At 52.1% G+C, this 17368-nt stretch overlaps 1 long non-coding RNA gene across 1 annotated transcript; it reads right to left on the minus strand.

The window, feature by feature from the left end:
- Positions 1 to 7943: 7943 nt before the first annotated feature.
- On the minus strand, positions 7944 to 16832 carry LOC309615840. The gene is made up of 2 exons (XR_014237097.1): positions 9082 to 16832; positions 7944 to 8286 (listed from the first exon to the last, which is right to left on the minus strand). It is a non-coding gene; the product is annotated as an uncharacterized lncRNA (long non-coding RNA).
- Positions 16833 to 17368: the final 536 nt, after the last annotated feature.

The raw sequence follows: 17368 nt of genomic DNA on the forward strand, positions 1-17368 counted from the left end.
CCCCAAGAGGATGCTCTGTGAGCTGGTCCCGGGAGGGGGGCGAAGGGAACAGGTGTGGAAGCTGTGGGGAGTGGGCAGTCCCCCTGGGCGGGCGGTGGGTGCAGACCCCACTCCATGGTCCCACAGCTTGCTTCCGGCTGGATTACTTGGCCTCTCGGAGCCTCAGCTTCCTGGTCTGCTCGTGGGGTGATGGTAGCGTGGACTGACTAGTAATTTGCTCAGAACAGGGTAGAAAGGGGTCTAGTGGAAATTCTATGGAACACCATAAGTATGGGAATCGCAGGTCCTGTTTCCCGCAGGTCTGTTTTCAAGATCAGGAGAGCAAATCCGAGCAGACTTGCAGCAGAGCCTGGGGATGGGCTCCGTTTGGTGGGTCCCCCGGTTTCCTGAATCTCGGAAGGAGCAGCTCCAGTGGGCAGTGGCAGTTTCATCCCACACCTGGAAACATCCAAACCTCAAGGACCAGCAGCCCCCAAGCCCTGTGTCTGGGCCCCCAGGAGGCAGATGGGAGAGGCCGGCCTCCTCCTCGGCCCTCTTCCTGCCCAGAACATTCGAGGTCCAGGCCGTCATTAGGGAGAAGCAGGGATGGGGGTGTCCCATGTGGGAAGAGAACACGGAGCAGCTCGTGTACGTGGACGTCCACACCAGGAATGTGGGTCGGTGGGACGCGGGCACCGGGAGGGGCAGACGGTGGGCTGAGGAAGCAGGGTGGGGCCGGGGGTCCTGAGGAGGGGGTGCGACAAGCTTTGCCTGTGCCGGGCCTCAGACTCCACGGGGCTTCCCTCCCCTGGTGACTGGGGAGGAGAAGCCGAGCAGCGTTGGTGGGGTGACCACTCGCGTCCCCAGGCCCTGCCAGCATCAGACCTTCAGACTCGGGGTCGGGGAGCCTGAGGAGCGCAGGTCCAGCCGTGCCCGCCAGGGAGGCCTGGAGGGGTCGGGCGGGAAGCACTGGTTTGGTCATCCCCTGTGTGGAAGCTTCCGAGCCTGTGTCCAGTGGGAGCTCTCACCTCACACGTGGGTTTCACGTCCACAGCTCAGATCACCTTCTAGCCGCTTGGTTTGTTTTCTACACACAAAGTCCTAATATCTCCCATGTCCCCTGCCCGTGAAAAGGCACGTCTGATCTGGCCCCAGGTGCTGCCTCTGGTCCCTCCTGACTGGACGCCCAGCAGCCAGTGTCACCGCGTCATGACTGTCAGGGGGTGTCAGGCGTGGGGGGACGAGAGCACACGGTCCAGGCCCACGAGGGGCCGTGCCGTCCACGGAGCAGGTGCTGTGGCTCTAGGTGTTCCCTCCCCCCACCCCCGGGCAGAGACCACCGCCCCCTTACAGACTGTTACCAAGTGAAGTCACATGGACCCTGCTCGGGCCCTAGCCTGGCGAGGCGCTCTGCCTCAGCGGGGAAGGTTTCATTTTTCCATGTGGGTTCAAGTAGGCAAATAACAAAACCAAAGCTGAGACCAACACAGCACAGGCTCTGTTCAGTGGTCAAAGAATGGAGAAGCGGGAACTAAGTTCACAGATCGACTTCTCGGCCTCCTGGAGAGAGTGGTTTAATTTGAAAGAGTAAAGACAAAGGGAGGAGGAGTGCGGCTACTGATGGGGATGAAGAGGCCTTCCAGGGAAGGGGCAGGGCTTTTCCCAAGCGAGTGGGGTACCACCTCCTTTTACCCGTCTTTGGTCCTTCATGTCCAGTCATGGCCACCAATAGGTGTGTCACTTAATATACTGATATAGTCAATTCAACCTGTGAGGAGACTCAGGGTCTGTTGGAGGTCACATTCGTTGCCATCTTGGTCCCAGCTGGTTCCATCTGTTTGTTTCTTTGTAGTTTCCTTTCGTATCTCTGGACCCCTTAACTTAAATACTTAGGTGAACTCCTGCTGAAGTTGGGGGGTGGAGGACAGCCCTGTGAAAAGTGGGTCCACGGGTTCTGAGCAGGGCCTGGAGCAGCTCTGACAACAAGAGGAGGAGGCTGAGACGGGCGGTCATTCTGACGCCCGCACTGGGGCCTGTGGTCGGCATGCGGAGGTGGTCAGCTGGGGCACGTGTCAGGGAATGTTCTCGGTGTTTACACAGAAGATGTGAACGTGGGCCCAGATGCAGAGCTGCCTGCAGACGCTGCTACAGAACCCCCTGATTCTTTCCTGAGAAAACTGGTGGGGGGTCATTCAGGCAACAGGGCAAACTGCTTGCTCTGGACGTTCTTGTGGGGAAGTGGGGACATAGCAACAGGGGCTCAGCCCGCATAACCCCAGAAGCCCTCCCAGAACAGCCCCAGAACCGCTTCTGGAATGGCAAGGAGAAGTGGGTCTTCCATCTACTAGACGTGGAGGAAAGGGCTGGGGTCTGCAGGGCCGCCCTCACCTTCAGGGACTGGCTGGGAGGCTCATAGGACCCAGCACATGCTTGTGGCTTGTGTGCTCACAGCTGAGATGGGTCACAGCACGCAGTAGGGATGCACGGGAGGGAGGGCCCCTGCTGCGGTCACCTCATGACCCTTCATGCCCCCTCCTTCCCTCGAGGGTCTCTAGGGTGTCTCCTCCCCCAGCGACGAAGGGCAGAGCCATGACAGTCACCCGCACCCCCGACCCCCAGGGAAGCTCATTAGAGGCTTGGCACCCGGCTGGGGGCTGGTCACGTGGTGTTGTCTGCCCTCACCCTCCAAAATGCCAGTGCCCAGAAGGGGAGCCGGGGTTCAGCATGAGCCACATGGTTTGTGCAAACAGCACAGGCGCAGGGGGCTGCCCCTAACGGGAGGAGGGAGGGTTTAGATCAGGGAAGGGAGCTGCTCACCAGCTGCATTAGCTTCCCAGGGCAGCTGTGACAAACGACCATAAACAGAGGCCCAGAGCAACAGAAGCCTGTCCTCTCTCAGTCCTGGAGACCAGACGTCTGAGGTCAAGGTGTCCCAGGGCCGCGCTCCCTCCGGAGGCTCCAGGGGAGGGTCCTGCCTGCCTCTTCCAGCTCCTGGGGTCTCCAGGCGTCCCTGGGCTTGTGGCCGCATCCCTCCCATCTCTACCTCCGTCTTCACATGGTGTCTCCTGTGTGTCTGTGTCTCTCCTCTGGTCTCTTAGAAGGACACTGTCACTGATTTAGGGCCACGCTGATCCAGGATGACCTAATCTCCAGATCCATAACTAATTATACCTGCAAAGACCCTACTTCCAAATAAGGTTCCATTCTCAGATTCTGGGGGGCATGACGTGGACATAACTTTTGGGGGGACCCCCCCATTCAACCCACTATAGCACCCAGTTCCCAGATGCCAGCCGACCTTCCTCAGGGCAGCATCAGGCTGGTGATGTTCTGTCTTTCTGCACAGAGTTGTCTCTTGTTTCTTGTGGTAACAGTGAGATTGGGTGGGGGGCGCTGCGGCTGACCTCCCGGTCATTCCAGGGACCACGCTGACGTGTCCTTCCCGGGAGGGTGTGAGCACAGCCAGGGCTCCCTGTGAATACTTCACACTGACCGCTCAGTGGTCAGACACCTGCATGGGCTGGACCGGTCCCCGGACCTCTGCACCTTCTACCACATCCACAGCCTGGTGGACTCTCTGCGGGCCTATGACCAGGAGGTGGGCACCGGCAGGATGGGTGGGAGCCCTCCTGCCTGCCACGTGGCCTCCAGCCCACCACAGACCCTCCGGTCCTGCCATGGACACCCCCATCGCATTAACCCCCAAGAGGGCTTCTGGGAGGGGTGAGAATTTGACCATGAAGAAGACAGGGCAGGCCCTAACTGCAGCAGGTGAAGGCAAGTACTGGGGTTGCTTGGCTCTTTGTCCCCCAAAGACCCCGAATGTGGGCTCTGACTTGATGGGTCCACCTCCACCTCAGCTCACCTGGGGGGTCGCTGCAGGGAGAGCATGTCCTTGGGTGATTTTCCAACTCTCTCCACCCCAGCTTCACCCTCTGGGCCCCCCTGGTCTCATTAGAAGTCTTTAAATAGTGTCTCTCGTCCATTAGGCCTACATGGGAGATTTTAATATTGTGTGGGAGTCCAGTGACCAGCGCCCATGTGTCCTGTGTGTCTTGGGAGGGGAAGGAGCCTCGCTCTCACATTCCTGCCCCAGTGCACCTGGGGTCGGGGGCAGCAGACCCAGGCTTTGTTCCGGCAGAAGCTCCCTTTCTGTGAACAAGTCTTCCCCCACTCCCGTTATCCTCCCTGGAGGCTCAGGAGGCCACAGCATCGGGGCACCTCCAGCACCAGAACCCCACCCTAGGGAATTTCTCAAGAGCAGAGACCAGGCCTGGAGGCGGAGGGGAGGAGGGAGCCGGCCTCTTCAGGATCCCCGGGGCTAGGATGCCTCCTACCCAGGAGGGCCTTGGACTCAGCTTAACTTCCACCCGGGGTCTCCTACCCCTCCCCTGGTAGGGGGGTCCTTCAGATTCCAGGGCCCCAAGATCCTCCCCACCGACTTCTGACCCCACCTGCAGAGTCGGGGGCCCAGAGACCCCCTCCCCGGCTTCTTTTTTCTTGGAGGCTCCCAGAATTCCCTGAAGCTGTTATACTCAGGGTTTATTATGGTGAAGGATGCAAGTTAAAATCAGTGAGGACACAGGCGACAAGCAGGGTCCAGCCTCCTCGGCTGTGGCAGCCCAGGGAAGCCCACCTGAGTCCTGAAGTGCAGGGTTTATTTGGGTCTGTCACATCAATGTGGGGGCCACCATGTGCCTGACCTTGGTCTCCAGCCCCCGGGGGCGACTCAGGAAGCCCCACCGTGTATCACGCCATCAGCACAGACCAGCCTGGAGCGAGGCCCACGGAGCACGGACACTCCCGTCAGACTCAAGGTGACCTCTGGAGCCAGGAGAAGAGGCCCGGCCTCTCTGTGGGCAGGTGAACCCACACCGCACGGGCCCTGGTGCAGTGCCCGTTCCGTGTGGTCAGCATGGGTGCACGCGGGTCAGCCAGTGTCTGTGTGTCCCAGCCTGTGAACGCTGACCACACTGTCCTGCTCTGCTCCCAAGAGCGAGGCCAATGGAGGGACAGTGCAGGTGGGAACAAAGCCGGGTCATGGTCAGGCTGGGTGAGAAAGGGTCCAAGGAGCGAGAACCCGGCTGCCCTTGCCTGGTGAGCCGAGAGCTGACGTCCGCCCTGTGGGCAGCCCCTCTCCCCACGTCCCGAGGTAAGGCTGCCTTTCCTGCCCCCTGGGGCAGGGTCATGCCTGTGTATACAGCAGGACGCACAGCAGTGCACGCAGCAGGCCTGATGTCTGTCCTTGCCATGTAGTCGGGGGCTTGGTGAGGGTGGAACATCCCGACAGGACGTGGGCCGACCCCGCGGAGGATGTAGGGGTGAAGCGCTGGGAGCATCTGGAGGGAACCCTCACCTGCCTGCACAGGTGGACTGAGGCCACAGACCAAGGGTGGGCAGCCGGGGAGCCCAGGAAGGGTCCTGGGTCATCCCCGAGGCTGGACGAGGGGTGTGGAGCGCGGGATGATGGCGGTGGGGAGGAGGGGCTGATCGCCGGACAGTGTGGAGAGGGACCATCCGAGGCAGCCGGGAAGGTGAAGACTGTGCCCGATGGCAGGACGGAGAGACCAGCAGGCGGCGCTGTAGGCGCGGGATCAGGGCTGCTCCCTGCAGGGCGGCGCCTAGCCCCGCACCGCTGGAGGCCACCTGGTGTCCGGCCAGACCCCAGCCGGGAAGAGAAAGGAAGCCCCGTCTACACTGCTGAAAACACCAGTGCGGGACATTCGCCCTCTTCTTCACCTGGCGGGGAAATAGGCAAATTGAAGTGGAGAGTGATGGGATGGAGGTGGGAAATGTGGGTGTTTGGGGCCTGGAGAGGAGGATTCCTGAGGGGTGAGGCCACAGGGAGCAGGAGAGGGACAGGGGGAGGGTCAGGGGGACGGGCAGTGAGTGTCCGGCGCTGGAGCACGTGCATCCTCGCTCGGGCCGGACCCCCTCCCCCTAAGGCTGCATCTATTAACACAGGGGACCCTGGAAGGGGTTTTCTGTGTGGCTGGTTCACTGAAGCTGGGTGCTTGGGGCACATGGGCCAGTCTGGTGGCCCCGGAGAAGACATCGTTCACTCTCAGGGAATGAGGGGGACACTCAGTCCCTGGTCTGTGGATGGTGTAGTCCTCTGGGTGTCTTGTCTCTTCTTGGGGGTCACTGGGGCTTTCTCCTCACTCCGTGGGGTACAGCAGGGGAGGGATGGACACGTCCTGGGCTCACTGCGCCTGGGCTCCTGGGGAGGATCTCTCTGGCCCACATGTTCACAGGCCTCAGTCACCCCTGCTCAACAGCCCCCTCCAGAGACTCGGCACGAGGACCTGCCCTGTGAAACGGGGTGCCTGGGTCGGGGGGCTGGTGGGTCCCTTCTCAGATGGCCACACTCAGGTCTGGGGATGGGTGCGGTGGCCTGTGGCCACTCGCCGAGGTCACCAGGCCGCTGCGGCTCCTTTCTGGGGCCTGAGATGCCCCATGGGTGGCTGGGGGAGGGGGGGAGGTCGCCGTGACAGGGACGTGTGGGTCGGGAGTCCTGGGCCCTGGGTCCCTCCCCGAGGAGGAGTGGGCGTCATGCCCAGAGGGGAGGCGGCCGGTGATGGTCCTGGGTGTCAGCAAGCACCGCGCCGCCCCCCGCAGGCTGGGTGTGGGATTCCTGCGGCCCCGGGGACAGGACACCAGACGGGGGCGGGGTTGGGACAGGGGATGCTTCCTCTCAGGCCTGGAGCCTGAGGTCAAGGTGCTGGGGGCCCGCTGCTCCGCGGGTTCTGGGGTCAGTCGGTCCCAGGCCACTCCCAGCCCCGTCTCTGTCTCTGCCGTGACATCCCCTTCTCCCCCGTGTGTCTGGGTCCAAATGTCCCCCATGAGGACCCCCCGCACACAGGTCAACCTGGGCAGCTCTGCAGTGGCCCATCTGCACACAAAGTCCCAATCTGAGGTCCCGGGGAGTCCGTCTTCTAGGGGAAGATGTGAGCGGCGGGGGGGCCTCCAAGGCTGGAATCCAGGAGCCTCACGGAGGAAGAGGTGTCCTGACTCAGGGAGGACGGACGGACAGGCAGAGGCGGGAGGGAGGCCGAGGGGCGGTCAGCCCTGCCCTCCGGGGAGTGAGGAGTCTCTAGAGGGCCGGGCCGGAGCTGGCGGGGGGCCGCGGCAGTCAGAGGCGGGCGGCCTGGCCTGCGACGGGTGGGGTCACTTAGGGCAACCATAACCCAGTCCCAGCCCTAATGCTGACCCTTCAAACCACCAACACCAAGCCACATCTAATCAAGTCACACAAATACATCATGAAAAAGAAAAGTACAGCAGTATACCTTATAAATATGAACGCAAGAATCCGCCACAAAATTAGAGCAACATGAAACCAACAGAACATTAAATGGATGAGGCCATAAGCAAGTATCTCTACACCGGAAATGTCAGGTTGTTCAACATTAAAACTAAGCAATGTATTGAAGAACTATAAAGATGTGAAGTAAAAACACATGATCATATCAATTACTGCAGAAAAAGCTATAATCAAAATCCAGTGCTATTTCATGATACAAACACTCAAGAAAGTAGGAATAAAAGGAAGTTTGTTCAATATGAAAAAGAGTAGTATACAAAGCCACAGCAAACATCATGCTCAATGTTAAAAACTGAAAGATTTACTCCTGAAATCAGGAACAAGGCCAGGAAGCTGGCCTCCGCCGCTGATAATAGTGTACTGGAAGTTCTACCCAGAGTTTTGAGGAAAGAAAGAAAAGGCATCTATCCATATGTGAATGGAAAAATTAAAACTGTGTCTATTCACAGAACACAGATCACACCATCTTCTATATAAAACTTCCTATAACAACAAAAAATTATTTGACTAGTCAATAATTCAGCAAAGTTACAGGAAAAAAAATATCAATTCACAAAAATCTATCTTATACATATATACTGGCAATAAATAATCTGAAAAAGAACTTATGAAAACAATTCCATTTTAAATAATGTCAACATTAATATTTAGGAATATATTTAATCAAGATACAAGACTTGCTTTTCTGTATGTAAAGTTGTCTGTACGTTTGAAATTACTGGAAAGTCAATGACTTTTCAAAACACCATGTCAAAACCATGCCAGAAAGGCAGAGGAAACATCAAACTTCCATAGAGGCCAAGCCTTACCCAGATGCAGTTCACCCCAAGTCCACACGTCATTTAGAGGCACTGTGGAAAGACTGTATGAGGACTTCCCAATATAAAGGGCTTCCCTTTCTTCCCTGTTGGGGATGACTTGGATGTGGTAGAAACCGTGGGATTTTGGAAGTTCAATTTTCCACATCATTCCACCAAAAAAACCTGTTAGAAATAATAAATGAATTCAGGAAAGATACAAAATCAATACACACAAATCAACTGCATTTCTAAACACTAATAATGAACCATCAGAAAGAGAAAAAAAACCTATTTACAATTGCGTCAAAAAGAACAAAATACCACAGAATAAATTTAACCAAGGATGTGAAAGACCTGAAAACTTTAAGACATTGATGAAGAAACTGAAGAAGACACAAATCGATGGAAAGACACCCCGTGCTCATGGAACGCAAGAATTACTGGTGCTAAAATGTCCGTTCTACCCAAAGCGGTGCACACAGTGAATGCAGGCCCTCCTGAAACTCCAACGGTGTTTTTCACAGAAATGGAGCAAATCCTCCTAAGGTGTGTGTGGAACCACAAAGGACCCCAAATGGCCAAGGCGACCCTGAGAAAGGAGAACGGGCCAGAGGCACCTCCCTCCCTGACTTCACACTACATGGCGAAGCTACAGCCACCAAAACAGTGCGGAACTGGCTCAAAACAGGCGCACAGACCAGAGGGACGGGACGGAGAGCCCAGAACCCACCCCGCACGGGCGGGGTCCGTTAATTCACGACGAGGGGGCCACGGGCACACCGAGGGGAAGGGCAGCCCCACGGTAAACGGTGCGGGGAAGACTGCACACCCCACAACCCACGCGGCTCCACCGCGCACCAGCCTGACCGAAAACCCAGCTTTGCACACCAAGCCCTTCCGGGTCGCACGAAGACGGGCCCCCTCAGCCGTCAGTCGCCCCCAGGAAGCTTCTCTCCACTTTTCCCCAATTTTCCTCACCTTTTCCTCCCCGCGTCGCCTGCGTCCTCAGGAAACCCAGCTCCCGTCAGCGTGGACGCAGCCCCACGTTGTCCTGAGCCGAAACCCCAGCGAGTCCTGAGGAGACCGAGCTCCTGTCGGCAGAGAAGCTGAGCCCAGCGTCCCAGCCGCAGCCTCGGCGGTGCCTGAGGAGACACAACTCCCCTCAGCTGCGCTCAGAGCCGAGTCCGCGGGGAACGCGCGTGCGCTGTGGGTCAGAGAGGCGGGCTCAGCGCCACCCTGTGGTCAGTGCGGGAAGTGCAGGCCGTGCCTCCCTCACGGGTCGCTGGAGACAGCGCCCCCTGCTGGCAGAACTGCTGAACCCATTAAATTGTGGAAATTCACACTGAAATGAAGGCAATATCCCGAAACTTCTCCAAAGTAGTTAAAGAACAATGAATTGGAAACCGTATGGAATGAAATGAATGTAGACACAAGCTTTACAACTTACACCAAATTCACTCAAAATTACTCAGAGACAAGTTTTAAATGCAAAACTATTCAAAATTATAGGAGAAAACATAAAAGAAAATTGATATGAGCTTGGGTTTGGTTATCTAGACCAGAAGCTTTGTAGTTTTAACACACAACACAAAAAAGCAATCCAGAAAGAAAAACAAAAGATTCCATGGACTTTATAAAATTAAAGATTTCTACTGTGTGAAAAACCTCATTCAGAAAATCGAAAGACAACACAAACTGGGGGGGGGGGGGGGTAACTGCAAACATATCTAATAAAGAATTTGTCTCAAAATATACAAAGAACTCTAACACAAACAACCCCATTAAAAATAGGGAAAGCTCTAAATGGACACCTGGTCAAAGAAGGTACACAGTACACAAAACTGTGCCCAGGACTGAGGGGCAGAGAAACAATGGCCCAGCCCAACTCCCTGAGTCATTTGTGACCCTGGACAAGTCCTGTCCTTCCTGGAGACCTCAGAGAGATGGAGCGGGAGGAAGGGGAAGAAGACCAGTTATGCTTAAACCTAGCTCTAACCCTGACCACTCTCACCACTTTCATTCAACATGGTCTACGAAGTCCTAGCCATAGTAATTAGATGAGAAAAAGAAATAGAAGGAATCCGACAGCAGAGAAAAAAGTAAAACTGTCACCGTTTGTAGATGACATGATGTTTTATATGGAAAATCCTTAAGATGACCCCCCCAAAACAAATAGAACTCATTGGAAAAGTCAGTTAAGTTGCAGGATACAAAATTAATCTATTGCATCTCTATACACTTGCAACAAACTACTGAATGAGAAATTAAGAAAACAACCCCATTGACAATGACATTAACAAAAATAAATACCTAAGAATACATCTAACCCAGGAGGTAAAAGACCTGTACTCAGAAAACTGGATGACATTGATGAAAGAAATTAGAGACAACACAAACAAATGGACAGATATAACGTGTTCATGAATTGGAAGAATTCGTATTGTTAAAATGATTCCACACACCAGAGCAATCTAGAGATTTGATGCCATTCCTATCAAAATACCGATGGAATTTTATGGAGAACTAGAACAAAGATTTCTAAAATGTGTAAAGAAACACAAAAGAACCTGAATAGTCAATACAGTCTTAAGAAAGAAGCACAAACTTGGACAAATCATGCTCCCTGATTTCAAACTATAGTACAAACCTAGAATATTCAAGACAGTGTGGTACTGGAACAAAAGAAACACACGTAGATCCATGGAACAGAATTGAGAGCCCAGAAATAAACACATGCTTACATGGTCAATTCATCTATGACAATGGGGAGAAGATAGCCTCTTCAATGAATGGTGTTGGGAAAACTGGACAGTTACATGCACAAGACTCAAACTGGAATCTTTTCTCATACCATCTATAAAAACAACCTCAAAATGAATCGAATGCTTCAATGTAAGATCTGAAGCCATACAACTCCTAGAAGAAAACATAGGCAGTATGATCTTTGACATCAGTCTTGGCAATATTTTCTGGATCTGTCTTCTCAAGCAAGGGAAACAAAAGCAAAATAAACCAATGGGATTCCATCCAACTGAAAAGCTTTTCAATGGCAAGGGAAACCATCCACAAAATGAAAAGGCAGCCTACTGAACATGAGAAAATATTTGCACATAAAATATGTAAAAAAAAGAGTTCATATCCAAAATAGACCAGAACTCATGCAACTCAAACTCAAAAAGAAAAAAAAGACCCAGTTAAAAAATTGGCAGAAGACCAAATATGTTTCTGAAGAATGTATACAGATGGCCAACAGACACATGAAAAGATGGTCAACATCACTCATCATCAGGGAAATGCACATCCAAACCACAATGAGATTATCACCTCACACCTGAAAGAATGGCTATCATCTAAAAGACAACAAATAACAAGTATTGCCAAGGATGTGGAGAAAATGGAACTCTCATGAACTTTTTTGGGGAATGTTCATTAGTACAGCCACTATGGAAAACAATGCAGAGGTTCCTCAAGAAATTAAAAATAGACCTACCATATAATGCAGGAATTATGCTTGGGGGTATCTTTCTGAAGGAAACAAAAACACAAATTAAAAAGATATACTCACCCTTATTTTTAAAATTATTATGTGGATGTAATTAAACTACTAGAAATAATAAGGGAAACATTTCAGTATAGAAGAAAAATAAGATGTGTGTTTCTAGTAAAAGAAGTTATGAAGAAAGGAAATGGATTTTATTAAGGGAAAATGAAGTGATATTGTCCTGAAGCATCTCAAAGAGAGATACTTAATGATGCGTATTTGGTATATATGGTATATTATATTACACAGGAAGCATTGTCAAATAAAAGGTAACATTAAAAAAAAAAAAAAAGATATACTCACCCTTATGTTCATGGCAGCTTTACTGACAATAGCCAAGATATGGAAGCCAACAAAGTGTCCACAAAGAGACAGATGGATAAAGGTTATATATACATATATATATATACATTTCTTTAAATATATATATATATATGTATTTTTATATATTTACACACACACACTAGAATATGACTCAGCCATAAAAAAGAATGAAATCTTGCGACTACATGAATGGACCTAGAGGGCATTATGCTAAGTGAGATACAGCAGACAGAGAAAGAGAATTACCTTATGATGTCACTTATATGTAGAATCTACAAAACAAAGCAAGTGAACAAACACAACAAAACAGAAATGGACTCATAGATCCCAAGAACATGCTGGTGGTTACCAGATGGGAGAAGGTTGGGGGGATGAGTGCAATAGGTGAGAAAGACTGAGAGGTACTGAATTCCAGTTATAACACAAATGTCATGGAGATGTAATGTACAGAATAGGGAATAGAGTCCACAATATTGGAATAATATTGTATGGTGAAGAAGAGTAACTAGACTTATCTTGGTGATCATTTTGTAATGTATAAAAATATCAAATCATTATGTTGCAAACCAGAAAACGAATATAATATTGCCCATCAATTATGCATCAATTTTTAAAAAAAGAAGAAGAAAAAATACTAACTGAAAAAAAGAAAAGCGTGTAGTGAGATAAAAAGTGGATGTCAGATGAAACTTTGAAATGGTACCGGTTGAAAGGACAATGTCTGCTCAAGTAGCCCGGACAAATTGAGGACTCAAAGAGGAGCAGCCAAGGAGTACCACTGGAATGCTTGTTTGTTTTGCTGTCTAAATAGCCTTTATTGGGACTTCCCTGGTTGTCCAGTGGTTAAGACTCCGCACTTCCACTGCAGGTGGCAAGGGTTCGATCCCTGGTTAGGGAACTAAGATCCCACATGCCGTGTGGCACGGCCAGAAAAAGAAATAGGGTTTATTATTTTTTTAAGGAAGTTCTGAGTTCACAGCAATTTTGGGCAGAGTACAGAGAGGTGCCATATGCCCCCTGCTCTGCTGTTGCTACTCCCATCATCCCACCCTCCCCCCATCACCCCCACACATTGGTGCTCAAAGCCTCCCACTCCCCAGCTATCCTATCAACATTCTCTGTGTTGGTTACTATGGATGAATCTACATGGACACATCATGATCACCAGAGTCCAGCACCTACCTTAGGGTTCACTCCTGGTGTTCTACATTCTATGGGTTCTGACAAATGTATCTCACCATGAATGTATCGTATCACACTGAATAGTTTCACTGCCTTAAAAATCCTCTGTGCTCCATCTATTTATCATGAACCACCCCTCAGCCCCACCACAAACCTCTGGAAACCCACCCTTTCTGTGGTTTGCCTTTTCCCAAATGTCATATGTAGTTGGTACCCTAAGCTATGCCACCTTTCCAGATTGGCTTCTTTCGGTGAGGAATATGCACTTAAGGTGTCCCTCCCATCTCCCCTGGCTCATTCTCTCTCTCATTTCTTTTCAGTGCCAAAGAACATTCTGTTGCATGGATGGGGCCCAGTCTATGTGTCCATTCACCTCCTGAAGGACATCTTGGTTGCTTCCGAGTTCTGGCAGTTATGAATAAAGCTGCCATAAGTATCCTGGACAGATTTCTGTGTAGATGTACGCATTCAACTCATTTGGGTCCATCAATACCAAGGAGTTCAAGGGCTGGATCATATGGTAAGGATGTGTTTCATTTGGAAAGACACAGCCCACGTTCACAGAGTTTCTGAAGATGGTCGCTGAGAGCATGTCAGCATGTTGAGGAATCAAGCCAAGGAAGGAGGCAGAATTCAAAGATGCCGGCGAGGAAGATGTGGCCGAGACAGAACCTGACCTCCACCCTCTTAGAGCTGAAGGCTGGTCCTGAGAATTAAACAGACATGAGACAGATTCACAGGAGAGAGGCATACACATTATTTCCCATGAGTTTTACGTGACCCAGGGCACCCTCCTAAGGAAATAAGAAAGACCCAGAGAAGTGGCAAAACCTGAATGTTTTTCTGTTGGGTTGAACAAAGAGAGGTGATTGTAGAAAAGGAACTACATTATGTGGGGAGGCTAAGGAGGATGAGAATTATGTTGAACAATGTCTGTTTGTACAGAATTCTCTCATTCTCGACTTTCTGCTCTTGAGGATAACACTGTCACTCTCCTTCCAGCAGAGGGAGGACCTCTTTCCTGGGGGGGGGGGGGGTGGGGATGGATATGTTACCTCCTGCTTCCAGGAAGAAAGAGGACAGGGATCTCCACATCCTTCTTGCATGTGTTGTAGTGGGGGTTTGTTTGTTTTGGTTTTGCTGCTGTTTTTTCAAGTGTCTGTAGCTCAAGACAATAATCTGGTTTCCTTTACATCTAAGTCCTTTACCTGGGGTCTGGCTTCTGACAGGAGGAGGGACACATTTTTCTGACACGATGGAGCTGGGGCAGGCAGGGAGGGATAAGATGGGTGCGAGCCCGTGCTTGTTCTTTTCTCATGTGTTGGGAAGATGATTCTGCTCTTGCCAGGTGGGATCTAATTTCTCCATGAACAACCTAGCAAGATATCAGCTGAAAAGAGGAAGAGCAAAGGTCAGAAGAACTTGGAGAAGATGGATGATAGATGCTGAGGTCTCCTGAGCAGTGATTTCACCAGAGGCACATGCACATCCCTGGTCTCTGGACCACCATGTTTAAGGCCGATTTGGTGTATAGGTCATTTTCAATGTATAGTGCTACCATCAGGCTACTTTGGGATACTGTCTCCGGCTCACCTGAGTTGTGCCGTCGAGCCCACATAAGGTGGGGCTCACCCAGGGATGGCATTGTGTCAGAGAAAAGGAAACACCAGTTAAGTCATTGAGTTTAAGGTATTTCCAAGAGAGTAACTCTCCAAAGTGGCTGAGGTAGGAGACCAGCTGGATATCTGTCTGCTTGTTTGTTGGGTATGGGTGCGGGGGGGTGGGGTGTTTATTTTCTGGATGAGGTGAAAGAACTTTTAAAGGGGAGGTGTCTGTACAGGGGGTCTGGCAGGATGGGGGACTGTGGGTCAGTCCATGTGCCAAGAAATCTAGAGAATCTATAGTGGCTCAGACTCAGGCCTTTTCTCATAAACAGGCAGAGAGAGGAGTTGGCTTTGGTCATCACAAAGCTAACTGGTACCACAGTAGTCACGACAGAGGGTTCCCAGAATGAACTGATCTGCAGGGGCCAGCACGCCTGCAGCCCTCCCTGCTCAGACCTCAGGCCTCAGCCCCCAGGTGGTGTACCTTTCGCAGGAGAGACTTATTTCCTACTTTCAGGGAGACAGAGAGGAGATCTCTTGCATGGGTCTTTCTTCAGTAACATTAAATCAAAACCATCAATATGTCATTAAGGCCTATTTCGAAATGACCTGCCCTGGGCCCTAACAATACATACATACACACACACACACACACACACACACATACATACATACATACAAAAGAGAGAGAGAGAAAGAGAGATCAAGACAGAGAAAGGGACAGAGAAAGAGACAGACAGAAACATAAAGAGGCAGAGAGAGAGACAGAGAGAGAGAATGAACACAGGAGAGAGGGAATGAGTAGAAGTCACACAATTTTCATCAATCAGTCCGCACGTTAGAACCCAGCCACAATGTCCATCCACCCTGGAGGCGCGGGGATAGCACAAGAATATGTGAGCAGGAGGCACGAATGCCGGGAGCTATGGTGGGGGCGGCCCACCCCAGGGCCAAGATGAGACACGGGACCTGAATCTAAACACAGCACGAAGACCTGGAAGGTTGTTGCCAGAGGGGGCGATGTCTGAATTTTACTGAATTTCAACCCTCCCGGGGTGGGGGTGGGAGGACCGGGAAACTGGCAGGAAGGGGAGTGACTCTCCCTAGATCCCGAGCAGAGCCAGGCCTGTTCAGTTGTGTTCTGTGCTACGCCAGTCCTTCATGGAATCCTTCCTTTGTTAAGTCTGTGCATGAGCTCCACGTGATACCAGCCCACAGGTTTTACAGGCACTGTAGGTGTTTATAGGTCTATATACCTGATGGTTTCCCTAGGAAGTAGATGCCACAATGACCCTCACTGTGCAGATGGGGAGACTGGAGAGACCCTGAGAGGCACATGGCTTACCTAGGGTTACATTACTGATGAGGAGGAGGAGCCAGGTCTGAACCCTGCTGTGTCCTCAGAGCTGGGGCCCTGGTGGCACCCAGACCTCCCCAGGCTATGGGGTGGGTTGTGTTGGTGTCACAGTGCATAGACACGGCACGGGGTGGGGGTAAGCGGTCAGCAGCCCAGAGGTGCCCTTGGGGAGCTGTGTGTAAGGAGGAAGCCCAGGTAAGGGGACCCCAGGAAGGGACCTCACTTCCCTGGCAATAGAGTCCTACAGAACTTGGAACCTGGTGACCAGGCACCCACTTCTAGAGGAGCCCCCTATCCAGCTCACTGGGTTGGAGAAGCTCAGATGGAAGTGTTGTACTGTGTCCTGGTACCCCGAGGCCATGGCCTCAGGAAACGTCGCAGTGAGAGTGTTTCCTGATGCTGCAGACGTTGGGTCAGGTCTCACCCGAGAGGTCTTTGGCCATTTGCCTGGAGGATCCCAAGGGTAACACAGGGAGGCCCAAGGTCAGGCCACCGCTCTGATCTCACCCGAGTAGCCCTATGTCCTCCTCGCTGGATGTGTGGAGGTCGGGGCTTCTGTGGGCTGGGTCTGCCTGCCGCTAGAGCAGGCTGATGAGGGGTCAGAAGCCAGGGGCGCCGGTCATGTCCGCACCTCCGGTCAAAGCTGGCTGGGTGGGATGTGGAAAGCCAGGGCAGCGCGCTTCTGCCCGAGGTCTATCCCAAGCCCTCTAGGTGGATCTCTTTCCTCCCGGGTGCATATCTGAGCAGACACAGGTATGTGTCTGATTCTGGAAGCCAAAGGTCAAGTGGGCAGAAGAAGCAGCCATAAGATAACGGCCAGGGAGGGCTCTGATGCCTCCACGCCAGGCCGGCAGCTGTCACAGTCACTGCAGAGCCCACGGCGGAGATCAGCAAGGAGCTGGTGGGTGAGGACCCCCCGTCCATCTCCCTGAGTGCGGGGCCCGTTCACCACACTGCCAGCGAGGGCCAACACAGGCTCCTGCTGAGTGTGGCCACAGAAGGTTCTCCAGAATCAGGGCCCAGAGATGAATGGGGGAGGCCTCCTGCCTGGACACCACCCAGGCCACTGCCCAGGGTTCTGTCCTGGGCTTACCTGCAGCTCAGCACACCTGGCTCAGGCCTGGAGCGCCGTGTTTACCTTCCCCTGTGTCAGCTAGAGGACCTGGAGCCCCCCAAGGCAGAGCCCGAAGGTGAGAAGTCATAGTATATTCAAATTTAGTTATTTAAGATACGGGAGCGTCACAGGATAGAATACAG

This window comes from Balaenoptera borealis (genome assembly GCF_965194805.1).
Source record: "Balaenoptera borealis genome assembly, chromosome: 18".
Taxonomy (NCBI): domain Eukaryota; kingdom Metazoa; phylum Chordata; class Mammalia; order Artiodactyla; family Balaenopteridae; genus Balaenoptera; species Balaenoptera borealis.